Source organism: Gopherus evgoodei, chromosome 1 (genome assembly GCF_007399415.2).
Source record: "Gopherus evgoodei ecotype Sinaloan lineage chromosome 1, rGopEvg1_v1.p, whole genome shotgun sequence".
NCBI classification, from domain to species: Eukaryota; Metazoa; Chordata; order Testudines; family Testudinidae; genus Gopherus; species Gopherus evgoodei.
This window is the reverse complement of record NC_044322.1, coordinates 317201956-317215054: the sequence shown is the minus strand read 5'-3', so window position 1 is coordinate 317215054 and position 13099 is coordinate 317201956. Positions and strand designations below refer to the sequence as shown.

Here is a 13099-nt window from a genome sequence, read left to right as displayed (position 1 = left end):
CTGTACACTCTCCCTGAAATTTTGGTACGGCCACAGTTGGAGACAAGATACTGGGCTAGAAGAATGATTAGTTTAACCTAGCATGGCAGCTGTTATGTTCTTAGGGTAAATAGAAATGTTCAACATTTTCTGATAATTTTTCATTGAAATTCAAAACTTCTGGTCACATACAAGACCAGTGAGAAACTGAATTATGTGTGTGGGAATATTCACTGGGTTTTGTTTAGTGAAGGAGTGAGTCTATAAGCAGAGTACGTGGAGAAGAGTCAGGGAGAAGGCAGTGGAAAAGCCAAGGAGACAGCAAGAGAAGCACTTGTAGTGTGATCCTGAAAGTCAATATACCTTTTTGAGCTGAGTACTGGCTGGAAATAGGCTTGGAATTGTAAGCAAAGAAACGGCCTGCTCTTTCATTCCTACTGTGTTCAGGAAAATACGAGTTTGCGCACATTCTTTGTAAATACACAGGATTGCATCAAAGGAATACCTGACTCCATCATTACTTTCTCTCTTTAATGGAATTAATCTGCAATGCTCTGAATATTAGCTAACCACTGAGATCAGAAGTGTAACAATGCCATAACAACATCTAGGTCCCATTACTATACTGAGGCTCTGTGCAGGCACAAATATCCACATGGATCCAGTTGAAGGTCCTGGTCTTAGATGCCATGATGATGAGTGCAGTTTAAATGTTTATACTCAGGTCCAGTGGTGGATTAATGATTTTGCCGCCCCTTGGCCCTGAAATAATTGCAGCCCCCGGCGGCTAGCCCCATATGAACTTGTTTTAGTTTTTTTACAAATTCATTTGAACTAAAATAAATCTAAATATCATTAAAATAATTGAACATTTACAAGTTTTATTATAAATAAAATTATGAATACAGCAGATCCTCGCTTGAACGTGCATCTGTATAGCGCGATTTTGCTTATAGCGTGGGACCACACATGGATCCAAAACGCTGTGTTCAAGCAGGGGTTTGGTGTATATCAAATATTTATTTTTTATTTTATGTAGATACAATGAAAGAAATAAAAGTATCTGAGTACTAAGTAATTACATTTATTTACGCCTACACCTTTGAGCGGCAAACTTATTAATTAATTCTGTATAATCCAGAGAAGTTCTTAGATCCTTTTCACTTGTCAAGAGAGAAACAGAGTTTAATTTTTCTTCAGTGAGAATAGCCCTCAAATAGTTTTTCACCCTTTTTAATGCGGAAAATGATCGTTCCACTGAGCAGTTTGTAGCAGATATGCAAACGAGCATTCAGAAGGCAATATCATGATTTGGATATACTGAATGAATGTTTCGATTTCGAAGAAGGCTGCAATATCTTATAATTGACTTCTTTTCATTTTCAGGTATTTCAGAGGATTCAGGGGGCCTGGGGCAAAGCAATTTTGGGGGCCCCTTCTATAAAAAAAGTTGCAATACTATAGAATACTGTATTCTCGTGGGTGCCCCTGAGGGGCCCGGGGAAAATTGCCCCACTTGCCCCCCCCCAGGTGGCCCTGGGAAAACATTAAAAACCTTCTGCATCTCAGCACAAACCCAGTTTTGAGAAAATTTCTTTTCAAGTCACTTTTACAAGGTATCACTGGTTCCACTGCTCTACAGCCAAAATGCTTCTGAAATAAATGTAGTCCAGCTTTACTAATTCTGGGTCACTGAGAATGAAAATTATGCTTAAAATTGTTGATTGGCTCTATTTTCAAGATATGCTATTGGGTCAGTATATACGACCCTTGACCTGGGAATGGCGGAGGATAAGTGAGTTATAAAGGGAAGGGATCTCAGTTTAAACCAGAAATGACTAAAATACATCTTTGACTGGATCTATGAATAAATCTATGACTGGGTTTGGACAGTACTTGCTTTTTAGGCAAAACAATGAATGATGCAATCTGAAACTGGTATTCCATCATACATGATATGAATTGCATCATGTTATTCCTAGAAGTCATGATGCAATCATAACGAAGCTTACATCACTCTGCTGAACAAATTGCCCTATATCAGCTCTAGAAATCATACAGTGTCGTGCTCTCTTATTTGTCAGTGTTTGATTTTGCAAAGGGACACATTTCTGTTAGCCAAAGTGAGCAGAGATGCCTCATACTTGTGTGAACAGTGCAGATAACTTCTGCTATGTTTGTGGGGAAATGACTTTTGCATCACAAAACGCAGTATAACCACTATGGTTAAGAAAGCCTATCACCTTTATTTTGGCTGCAAAATTGGAGATCAGGACAAGAGGTGGGCCCCACACATATACTGCAACACTTGTGCAACAAATCTTCACCAGTGGTTGAACAGGAAAAGGAAATCTATGCCTTTTGCAGTGCCAATGATTTGGAGAGAGCCAACAGATCATACCAGCAATTGTTACTTCTGCATGGTGCCTCCAGTTGGGAAAGGTGTGTCAAAGAAGAAAAAGTGGACTGTGCATTATCCAAACATTCCATCAGCTATACGCCCAGTACCCCACGGAGAAGGACTGCCAGTTCCTGATGCACCAGAATCATTCTCACTTGAGTCAGACGAGGAAGAGGAAGAGGATGAAACTTCTGGTCCTGAACCATCAATGTCACAGGACCCACATTTTCTCCCATCCTCCTCCTCTGAACCACACCTCCTAACACAAGGTGAACTGAATGACCTTGTCAGGGCTTTGGAACTACCCAAGAGTAAGGCAGAGCTGTTGGGCTCCAGACTACAGCAGTGGAATCTCCTGGCAGGCTATCAGGGCAAATAGAGCCCATCAATGCTTGCAGACTATTGCTGGACAGTGACAAGAGATGCTCCATTTAATGAATACAAGAGACAAGCCAAGAAGCGCCTAGTAGACACTGAATAGGACTAAACTATGTACATACTAGTTTTTTGCCTTTAGTTTCATAATAAATTTTATTTATATAACCCTTTTGCTGATTTTTAAAATGTTACATAAACAGGACAGGTGAAATATTATCATGTAAAGCAACCATAAACACATGAAAAGACCTAGGTTTACAATTTATGATTAAAACTCTACTATCTACACAATATACATAGACATAAAATGTAAAAACTTAAATATCTTAAAAACAGTAGCCAATCAGTTGTTTTAATTGTCATATTTGAATTCAGCACATCAAAATACATAATAAATATCACATTTTATCTCTGAAGCAGACAACTTCTCAAAAACTGTAGACCAGTGTTCTCAGCATCAGCTAGCGCTAAAAGGCACTAAAGCTCATTTAAAAGGTTGGACAAATATTTTCCGTCAAAACTTTTTTTGGATCTAAAAATAGGGGGTTTTAAAAAGCAGAAAAAATCATGGACAATGTCTGCTTTCTTTCAAAATTTGTTGATTTTTTTAATTGAAAAGCTGGAATAAAGTCTACCAAAACCTGAACATGATTTGGGGTTTCAGAAGTGTGTGGCCAAATATTTGCTGTTTGCTGTGTTTCATTGTTTAAAGAAACAATAAAAAAATTCTGCTTAAAAAAAATCCAAAACTTTTGAATTTTAATGGAGTGAGATGGCTTGCCTCCTTGATCTTCTCTGGCAAAAGCACAAAAGCATAACAATAGACAGACAAAGACTTTCATTCCTCCCAGATTTGAAAGTATCTTATCTCCTTATTGGTCCTGTTGATCAGGTGTCAGCTAGGTTGTGTGATCTTCTTAACCCTTTACAGGCAAAAGAGGAATTAACTCTTAACTGTATGGTTATGACACACTCTAAAAGCTTATCAGATGTCACTGCTCAATCTGATGGGGGCCCTAGTAAGCCAAAGTTATTCCAGCCCTTCTGGAAGTGTAGCGTCTTTGGTCAGAAGGACTTGTCTGCTTGCTGAATCAAAAGAAGGCCCTGAGTCAGCCACACATCCTTTCTTAGTCAGTTGGTCTCTGGAAAACCTAGTTTGAACCGGTTTATGCAAGCGTCCCCAGGCATGGTACCTCTCTGGAGGTCTTTACAACCTGAGTGATTCACCTTAAATCACCATCCACTGCTTTTAGTTCTTGGAGGAGCTGTGGTATCATTCCCCCTCAATCTCCTCCACTGTCTCCAGTTGCATGCAGTCCCTGGCCCACAGTGATACACAAACCATTCGCAAGTTTAATACAATATGTATCCCCAGAGATACTGCACAAGGTTGCAACATATGTCATAACAACCTATTATATTAGTCTCTTTTGTAGCTGCATCATATTGTTGACACATTCACTTTGTGATTCACTATAATCCCCAGATCCTTTCCAGCAGTACTATTGCCTAGCTAGTTATTCCCCATTTTGTAGTTATGCATTTGATTTTCATTCCTAAGTGTAGTACTTTGCACTTGTTTTTATTTAATTTCATCTGCTGATTTCAGACCAATCCTCCAATTTATCGAGGGCATTTCAAATTCTAATCCTGTCCTCCAAAGTGCTTTCAACACCTCTCAGCCTGGTGTCTTCTGCAAATTGCATAAGTGGACTTTCAACTCCATTATCCAATTGATTTATGAAAATATTGAATAGTACTGGACCCCTGTGGGACCTGCTGGACACGTTTCCCCAGTTTGAAAGTGTATCATTGATAACCATTCCTTGATTACTGTCCTTCAACAAGTTTTTCACCCACTATTTCGCCTACCTGCACATGACTGAGCCATAAAAGGCAGGCCAAGCACATACTTGGCTAAAATAATGTAGAAATATCTTGTGGTTAATCTGAAGAGCAGAAATACACTATTTTTGTTCTTTGCCCAAGGAGTGACTCAGTCACAGGTCAGAAGGAGGAATGTGCTCATGCCATCCAGCAAAAGTAACAGTTTCAGCCAGATATCTAGGCACTGGGACAGAGGCTGGGTGAGAAGCTGAGAGTTAAGGTAAGCAAGCCATATTTAGCAGGTGCGCCCTATGAGACCGAACTTAGGCCAGTGGGCCATTCAGGCTAGGCATAAGGAGCGTACAGAAGTCTGTGCTGTTACAACTAAAGCTGGGTGATTTTTTTGTTCAATCAAAATAACATTTAAGAAAAAATGTGTAGAAAATGCTGTTTCATTCAACTTTTGTTTTCCACTTAAAGTCTTTAAAATGGTTTTCATTGAGCTTTTCCTCTCTTAGGCTTTCCTTCTCCTCACCTCCTTTTCCCTCTCAGGGCAGGGAGAGAAAAAGGTAAAGCGTGAGAGAAAGGAGGCAGCACAGAGGGGTAACAACAAATTGAAAACCTTGGAGGCTTTTTTGGTTCTTGTTTCACCAAGAAGCAGAAAAACAAAAACAAACAATAAAAACCCTGCTAACATTTCAATTGAAATGAGATTTTTTATAATCCCTGACCCATCCTGCTCCTTGTCCCCTGACCACTCCCCCAATCCAAACCCCCGCTTCCTTGTCCCTTGGCCACCTCCGTGAACCTCTGCCCCATCCAACCCCCCCTCCCTGTCCCCTGACTGTCCCCGGGACTCCCTGCCCCTTATCCAACCCCCCCAGCCCCGGCCGCTTACCCCCGGCTCCTGGTACCTCAGTGTGCGCTTCGAGAAGCAGCTCTCAACAGCACAGCAGCCGCGTGGCTCAGGGGACAGGGGCTGAGCTCCTCCCCACTCAGAGCACGTGGTAAGGGGAGGAACCACTCGGCCCCTAGCTCGCAGCCCCACCCCCTTACCATGCAGCTCTGAGCGGGGCAGAGGTCAGCCCCCCCCCCCCCAGCCACGCGGCTGCAGCGCTGTCCAGGACGCACTGAGGTGTTGGGGGGATGGCGGAGCTGAGCCTCCGCCATTCTCGTGTGGGCTCCTGTGGGGCCCAGGGCCTGGGGCAAATTGCCCACTTGCCCCCCTCTCTGGGCGGCCCTGTCGACGCCTTCCAAATACTGTTGAAAATGTAGACACTCATTCACAAATGATTCTTCTAAATCTCTGTGGTAGCACAGCTGTAATTTTTTAACATGAACTGTTATATCTGCTGTTGAAGTATTGGTAATGTTAGAGAGAAACTGAAATCTGCCATAAATTTCTCAATACGCATTACTTCTGCATTTTAATTTGGAACATACAAGGTCTAGTATTGTTAAAAAGGTATCTACTTTAAATTTATTTCTACCACACATTTCCACTTCAATTTTGTGTGTTTCCTCAGCTTGCAGTTTACACTTTCTTTTTTGCCTTGTGTCAGATTTGTAGTCTTCAATTTCAGATTTTAATTTGGCTTTCTTTTCGTACATATAAACAAGTCCCACATAGAGTTAATGTATCCTATTAGTGAGTTGTAGAGCTCTACAACTGTATATCGATATAAACATTTTGCAGTTTTTGGCTAGTTGTATGAAATCTTTCCAAGAGTGAGCTCCAAAATACAGTCATAAAAGCTGCCGCAAGTCAATCGAGTTTTTGCTGCAGGCCTATAACAGGTGTAACAGGTTTCTCTGGGCTGGTCTACGCTATGGGGGAAAATCAATCTCAGATACGCAACTTCAGCTATGTCACGTAGCTGAAGTCGAAGTATCTAAGATTGGATTATTCACCGTCCTCACAGCGTGGGATCGATGTCCGCGGCTCCCCATGTCGACTCCGCAACTCCGTTGAGGTTGGTGGAGTTCCGGAATCAATTAAGCACGTTCGGGGATCGATATATCATGTCTAGATGAGACACGATATATCGATCCCCGAGCAATCGATTGCTACCCGCCGATACAGCGGGTAGTGAAGACGTAGCCTCAGTAGCATCTTCCTTTATTGCAGTGGTCCCCGCACTTGCCAGGGACAGAGAACACCGGCGCCCACAGCCTGCAGCCCTGGAGAAGCCGGAGAGAAGCTGCAGCCCCGCACCTGCCAGGGACAGAGAATGCCGGCGCCCGCAGCCTGCGGGTCCCGGAGTTCTCTGTCCCCAGCAGGCGGAGGGCTGTGGCTTCTCTCCCCTGCTGGGCACTAGGCAGGCACACAATGCCCTGGTGGGCACCATGGCACCAGCGGCCACTGCGTTGGGGACCACTGCTTTATTGTATTTAAGGCTTTAATTATAGCATTCCAGTTTTCACTCAAATTATGACAAGCTTCCACTTGAGATGACCATCAAGTCTCAGAAAGTCTTTTTATTACTTTACTGCCTGGCTTCAAATTAGAAAGTAAAATCTCCCACCGGTGAGTAAAGGCAGAAAAAAACGAACATGTTGAGAAAAACGAACATGCTTCTTGACAACTTTCTGCTGCACATACTCCAACCAGATTTAAAGAATGCGCAGAGCAAGGCACCTACACAGCGTAAGGATTTATATTCTTAATTCTTGCTTGCAAACCGCTATATACACCAGACATGTTAGTGGCTTTGTCGTACGACTGGCCACGGCAGTTTGTGATATCTAATCCATAACAATCCAAAATTGAAAGTACAGCATCAGCTAACTGTTCTGATTTGTGGCCAGTATTTGGTAAAAAACAAAAAAACCTCTCTACTGGTATGCCATCATCATTTACATATCTCAGTATGAAAGCCAATTGATCAACATGAGATATGTCGGGAGTTGAGACAATGCTTATTGAGAAATATTTGGCTTCTTTTACTTCTTTAATTATATTTGAGATCACATTTGAAGCCATCAGTTTTATAAATTCATTAAATAAAGTATGTTACCTCGACCTTCATTTCTGTAACGTGCAATGTGACTTGCTAAAAATGGGTCGAATTCTGTGAAAAGCTCAAGGGCCATCATGTAATTGTCATTATAAGGTGTTCAAAATTTTTCCATTTTACCTCTAAATGCAAGTCCTCTGTTTGAAAGTTTCTTTACCACTGCTACAATCCTCTTCAAAACATTTCTCCAATAAACAATGTCTTCTTCCATTTGAAATTTTAGATTCATATCAATTCTTCCAGATCTCTCTCCTCTTCTCACCATTGTCAGTACACATGATTTGATCATTAGAAACGTAGATAGCTGGGTTTGTGATGATAGGGAGAACCGTGTGGTGACTTACCTGCCTGGTGCAAAGGTTGCGGATCTCTCGAGGCATCTAGACAGACTTATGTGCAGTGGTGGGGAGGAGCTGGTGGTCGTGGTACACGTAGGTACCAATGACATAGGGAAAGGTAGGAGAGATGTCCTGGAAGCCAAATTTAAGCTGCTAGGGAAGAGACTGAAATCCAGGACCTCTATGGTGGCATTCTCAAAAATGCTCCCAATTCCACGTGCAGGGCCAGGTAGGCAGGCAGAGCTTCAGAGCCTCAATGCATGGATGAGATGATGGCATAGAGAGGAGGGGTTTACGTTCATTAGGAACTGGGGAAACTTTTGGGATGGGAGGAGCCTGTACAAGAGAGATGGGCTCCACCTAAACCAAAGTGGAACCAGGCTGTTGGCATTAAACATTAAAAAGGTTGTAGAATAGTTTTTAAACTAGGAGATGGGGGAAAGCCGACTGCTGCAGAGGAGCATGTGGATCAGACACAGATTTCTCTTAGGGGAGAGTCTGATGATAGAGAATCTCCAAGTTATAATCAGGAACAAAGGTCGGAAGAGGATAATGTAAGGGCCGAATCAGATGATAAATAGTTACATAAAAAAGAATCTGGCACATCAGAAAAGGGCAGACAAATAAACAAGGACAAGTTTTTAAGGTGCTTGTACTCAAATGCTAGAAGTCTAAATAATAAGATGGGTGAACTAGAGTGCCTTGTGATAAAGGAGGATATTGATATAATAGGCATCACAGAAACCTGGTGGACTGAGAGCAATCAATGGGACGCAATCATTCTGGGGTACAAAATATATTGGAAGGACAGAACAGGTCGTGCAGGGGGAGAAGTGGCAGTATATGTGAAAGAAAATGTAAATTCAAATGAAGAAAAAATCTTCAGCGAATCGACATGTTCCATAGAATTGCTATCGATAGAAATTTCATGCTCTAATAAAATTATAACATTAGGGATCTATTATCGACCACCTGACCAGGACAGTAATAGTGATGATGAAATGCTAAGAGAAATGAGAGAGGCTATCAAAATTAAGAACCCAATAATAGTGGGGGATTTCAATTATCCCCATATTGACTGGGAACATTTCACTTCAGGACGAAATGCAGAGATGAAATTTCTCGATACTTTAAATGACTGCTTTATGGAGCAGCTGGTACGGGAACCCACAAGGGGAGAGGCAACTCTTGATTTAATCCTGAGTGGAGCACAGGAGCTGGTCCAAGAGGTAACTATAGCAGGATCGCTTGGAAACAGTGACCACAATACAACAACATTCAACATCCCTGTGGTGGGAAGAACACCTCAACAGCCCAACACTGTGGCATTTAATTTCAAAAGGGGGAACTATACAAAAATGAAGGGGTTAGTTAAACAAAAGTTAAAAGGTACAGTGACTAAAGTGAAATCCCTGCTAGTTGCATGGGCCCTTTTTAAAGACACCAAAATAGAGGCCCAACTTCAATGTATACCCCAAATTAAGAAACACAGTAAAAGAACTAAAAAAAAAAAAGCCACTGTGGCTTAACAACCATGTAAAAGAAGCAGTGAGAGATAAAAAGACTTCCTTTAAAGAGTGGAAGTCAAATCCTAGTGAGGCAAATAGAAAGGAACACAAACACTGCCAGCTTAAGTGCAAGAGTGTAATAAGAAAAGCCAAAGAGGAGTTTGAAGAACGGCTAGCCAAAAACTCCAAAGGTAATAACAAAATGTTTTTTAAGTACATCAGAAACAGGAAGCCTGCTAAACAACCAATGGGGCCCCTTGACGATCAAAATACAAAAGGAGCACTTAAAGACGATAAAGTCATTGCGGAGAAACTAAATGGATTCTTTGCTTCAGTCTTCATGGCTGAGGATGTTAGGGAGATTCCCAAACCTGAACTGGCTTTTGTAGGTGACAAATCTGAGGAACTGTCACAGATTGAAGTGTCACTAGAGGAGGTTTTGGAATTAATTGATAAACTCAACATTAACAAGTCACAGGGACCAGATGGCATTCACCCAAGAGTTCTGAAATAACTCAAATATGAAGTTGCGGAACTATTAACTAAGGTTTGTAACCTGTCCTTTAAATCGGCTTCGGTACCCAATGACTGGAAGTTAGCTAATGTAACACCAATATTTAAAAAGGGCTCTAGAGGTGATTCCGGCAATTACAGACCGGTAAGACTAACTTCGGTACCGGGCAAATTAGTCAAAACAATAGTTAAGAATAAAATTGTCAGACACATAGAAAAACATAAACTGCTCAGCAATAGTCAACATGGTTTTTGTAAAGGGAAATCGTGTCTTACTAATCTGTTAGAGTTCTTTGAAGGGGTCAACAAACATGTGGACAAGGGGGATTCAGTGGACTAGTGTACTTAGATTTCCAGAAAGCCTTTGACAAGTTCCCTCACCAGAGGCTCTTACATAAATTAAGCTGTCATGGGATAAAAGAAAAGGTCCTTTCATGGATTGAGAACTGGCTAAAAGACAGGGAACAAAGGGTTGGAATTAATGGTAAATTCTCAGAATGGAGAGGGGTAACTAGTGGTGTTCCCCAAAGGTCAGTCCTAGGACCAATCCTATTCAATTTATTCATAAATGATCTGGAGAAAAGGGTAAACAGTGAGGTGGCAAAGTTTGCAGATGATACTAAGCTACTCAAGAAGTTAAGACCAAAGCAGATTGTGAAGAACTTCAAAAAGATCTCACAAAACTAAGTGATTGGGCAACAAAATGGCAAATGAAATTTAATGTGGATAAATGTAAAGTGATGCACATTGGAAAAAATAACCCCAACTATACATACAATATGATGGGGGCTAATTTAGCTACAATGAGTCAGGAAATAGATCTTGGCATCATCGTGGATAGTTCTCTGAAGATGTCAACGCAGTGTGCAGAGGCGGTCAAAAAAGCAAACAAGATGTTAGGAATCATTAAAAAGGGGACAGAGAATAAGACTGAGAATATATTATTGCCCTTATATAAATCCATGGTATGCTCACATCTCAAATACTGTGTACAGATGTGGTCTTCTCACCTCAAAAAAGATATTCTAGCACTAGAAAAGGTTCAGAAAAGGGCAACTAAAATGATTAGGGGTTTGGAGAGGGTCCCATATGAGGAAAGATTAAAGAGGCTAGGCCTCTTCAGCCTGGAAAAGAGGACACTAAGGGGGGATATGATAGAGGTATATAAAATCATGAGTGATGTTGAGAATGTGGATAAGGAAAAGTTATTTACTTATTCCCATAATACAAGAACTAGGGGTCACCAAATGAAATTAATAGGTAGCAGGTTTAAAACAAATAAAAGGAAGTTCTTCTTCACACAGCGCACAGTCAACTTGTGGAACTCCTTACCTGAGGAGGTTGTGAAGGCAGGGACTATAACAATGTTTAAAAGGGAACTGGATAAATTCATGGTGGCTAAGTCCATAAATGGCTATTAGCCAGGAAGGGTAAAGAATTGGTGTCCAAAGCCTCTGTTCATCAGAGGATGGAGATGGATGGCAGGAGAGAGATCACTTGATCATTGCCTGTTAGCTTCACTCCCTCTGGGGCACCTGGCATTGGCCACTGTCGGTAGACAGATACTGGGCTAGATGGACCTTTGGTTTGACCCAGTACGGTCATTCTTATGTTCTTATGTTCAGTCAAATTTTCATGTTCACGTAGTCGAGCTGATGAGTTTTTCCAGTCATGGTATCCACTCGTTGCCAAACTAGAGATCCATCCGAATAATCGACATGAGGCACAAAATGCGGCTCCTTTGCTCTCCGAATATACAAGATATTGCCATGGCTTTACTTCACCATTTAAAAGATGTTGTTCAAACATTTTTTTGTTAGAACACTCATTTTATCAGTATATTGTCTTTTTGAGTTAGTAAAATCACTATCAATATTTTGTTTAATACCATGCTTCGATAAATACTCAATTGTAGCATCATTCAATATCCATTGGGCTGGGTCATCACTTATGATAGATATTCCAATGTCAGATTGAATTTCTGATTGACATGATTCACAAATCTCTGCAGTATTGTCAAAGATATCCAGATCAACATGATTCCTAGTACTCCCTGGTACACTAGTTTTTGGAACATTTTCTTCAACACTAACCGCAGCCAGAATTTCTTTATTAGTTTTAATATGTACTTTATACACATCAATATTTTCAATATCAACACCAATATTTTCACTTTTTACTTCACTACTTCTTTCAACTTTTCTTTCTGTCTCACTGTTGGCAGCAACTGATACAATAAAGGAATCAATTTTGCACATTTTTACTGTCATTTCATTTTCCTTTTCTTTCTTTTGTATAGCATTTTTTTTAACTGAGAACTGCTTAATTTCTTCCTGCCGGTCATATTGCTAATGCTTAGGACTGTCATGACTCCAGTCCTGCATATGTTGTTTACTAAATGGCGTCACATCGCGCCGTCATTGGTGGTTTCAATATGCGCTATCATGATTGGTAGAGTTGCGGTGTGCGTGAAGCCGCGGTTATAAAAATGCTGGGCTGCTTTTTTAAATTTGCTGCCCCTGCAAATTTGCCGCTCTAGGCCTGGGCCTTGCTGGTCTAGGCGATGCTATGCCACTGCACAGGTCACATGGCTTTCTGAAGACACCTTGCTTACTTTGCACACTGCCCTAGTCGCACAAGTCCCTTGGCAAAGCTATAGAAGAAGATAGAAGGGACCTTCAGGTGCCATTGAATACACCCCCTGTGCTGAGGAAGGCCCAACTAAACCTAGATCATCCTTGACAAATGTTTATCCAACCTAATCTTAAAAAACACCAGTGATGGGGATTCCACAATTTCCATTGGAAGATTATTCCAGAACTTAACTATTATTATAGTTAGAAAGTCGTTCCTAATATCTGACCTAAATCTTCCTTGCTGCAGACTAAGGCCTTTCTTTTTGTCCTACCTTCAGTGGACATGGAGAACAATTGATCACAGCCCTCTTTAAAACAACTCTTAACATATTTGAAGACTTATCAGGTCCCCCCCTCAGTCTTCTTTTCTCAAGACTAAACATGCCCAGTTTTTTTATTCTTTCTTCATAAGTCATGTTTTCTAAATCTTTTCTCTCTTTTGTTGCTCTCCTCTGGATTCTCTCCAGTTTGTCCACATCTTTCCTGAAGGGTGGTGCACAGA

General features: G+C 41.1%; 1 pseudogene; it reads right to left on the bottom strand.

Annotated features, from left to right (window-relative positions):
* Positions 1 to 1063: 1063 nt before the first annotated feature.
* Positions 1064 to 12219, bottom strand: LOC115645138 (annotated as a pseudogene).
* Positions 12220 to 13099: the final 880 nt, after the last annotated feature.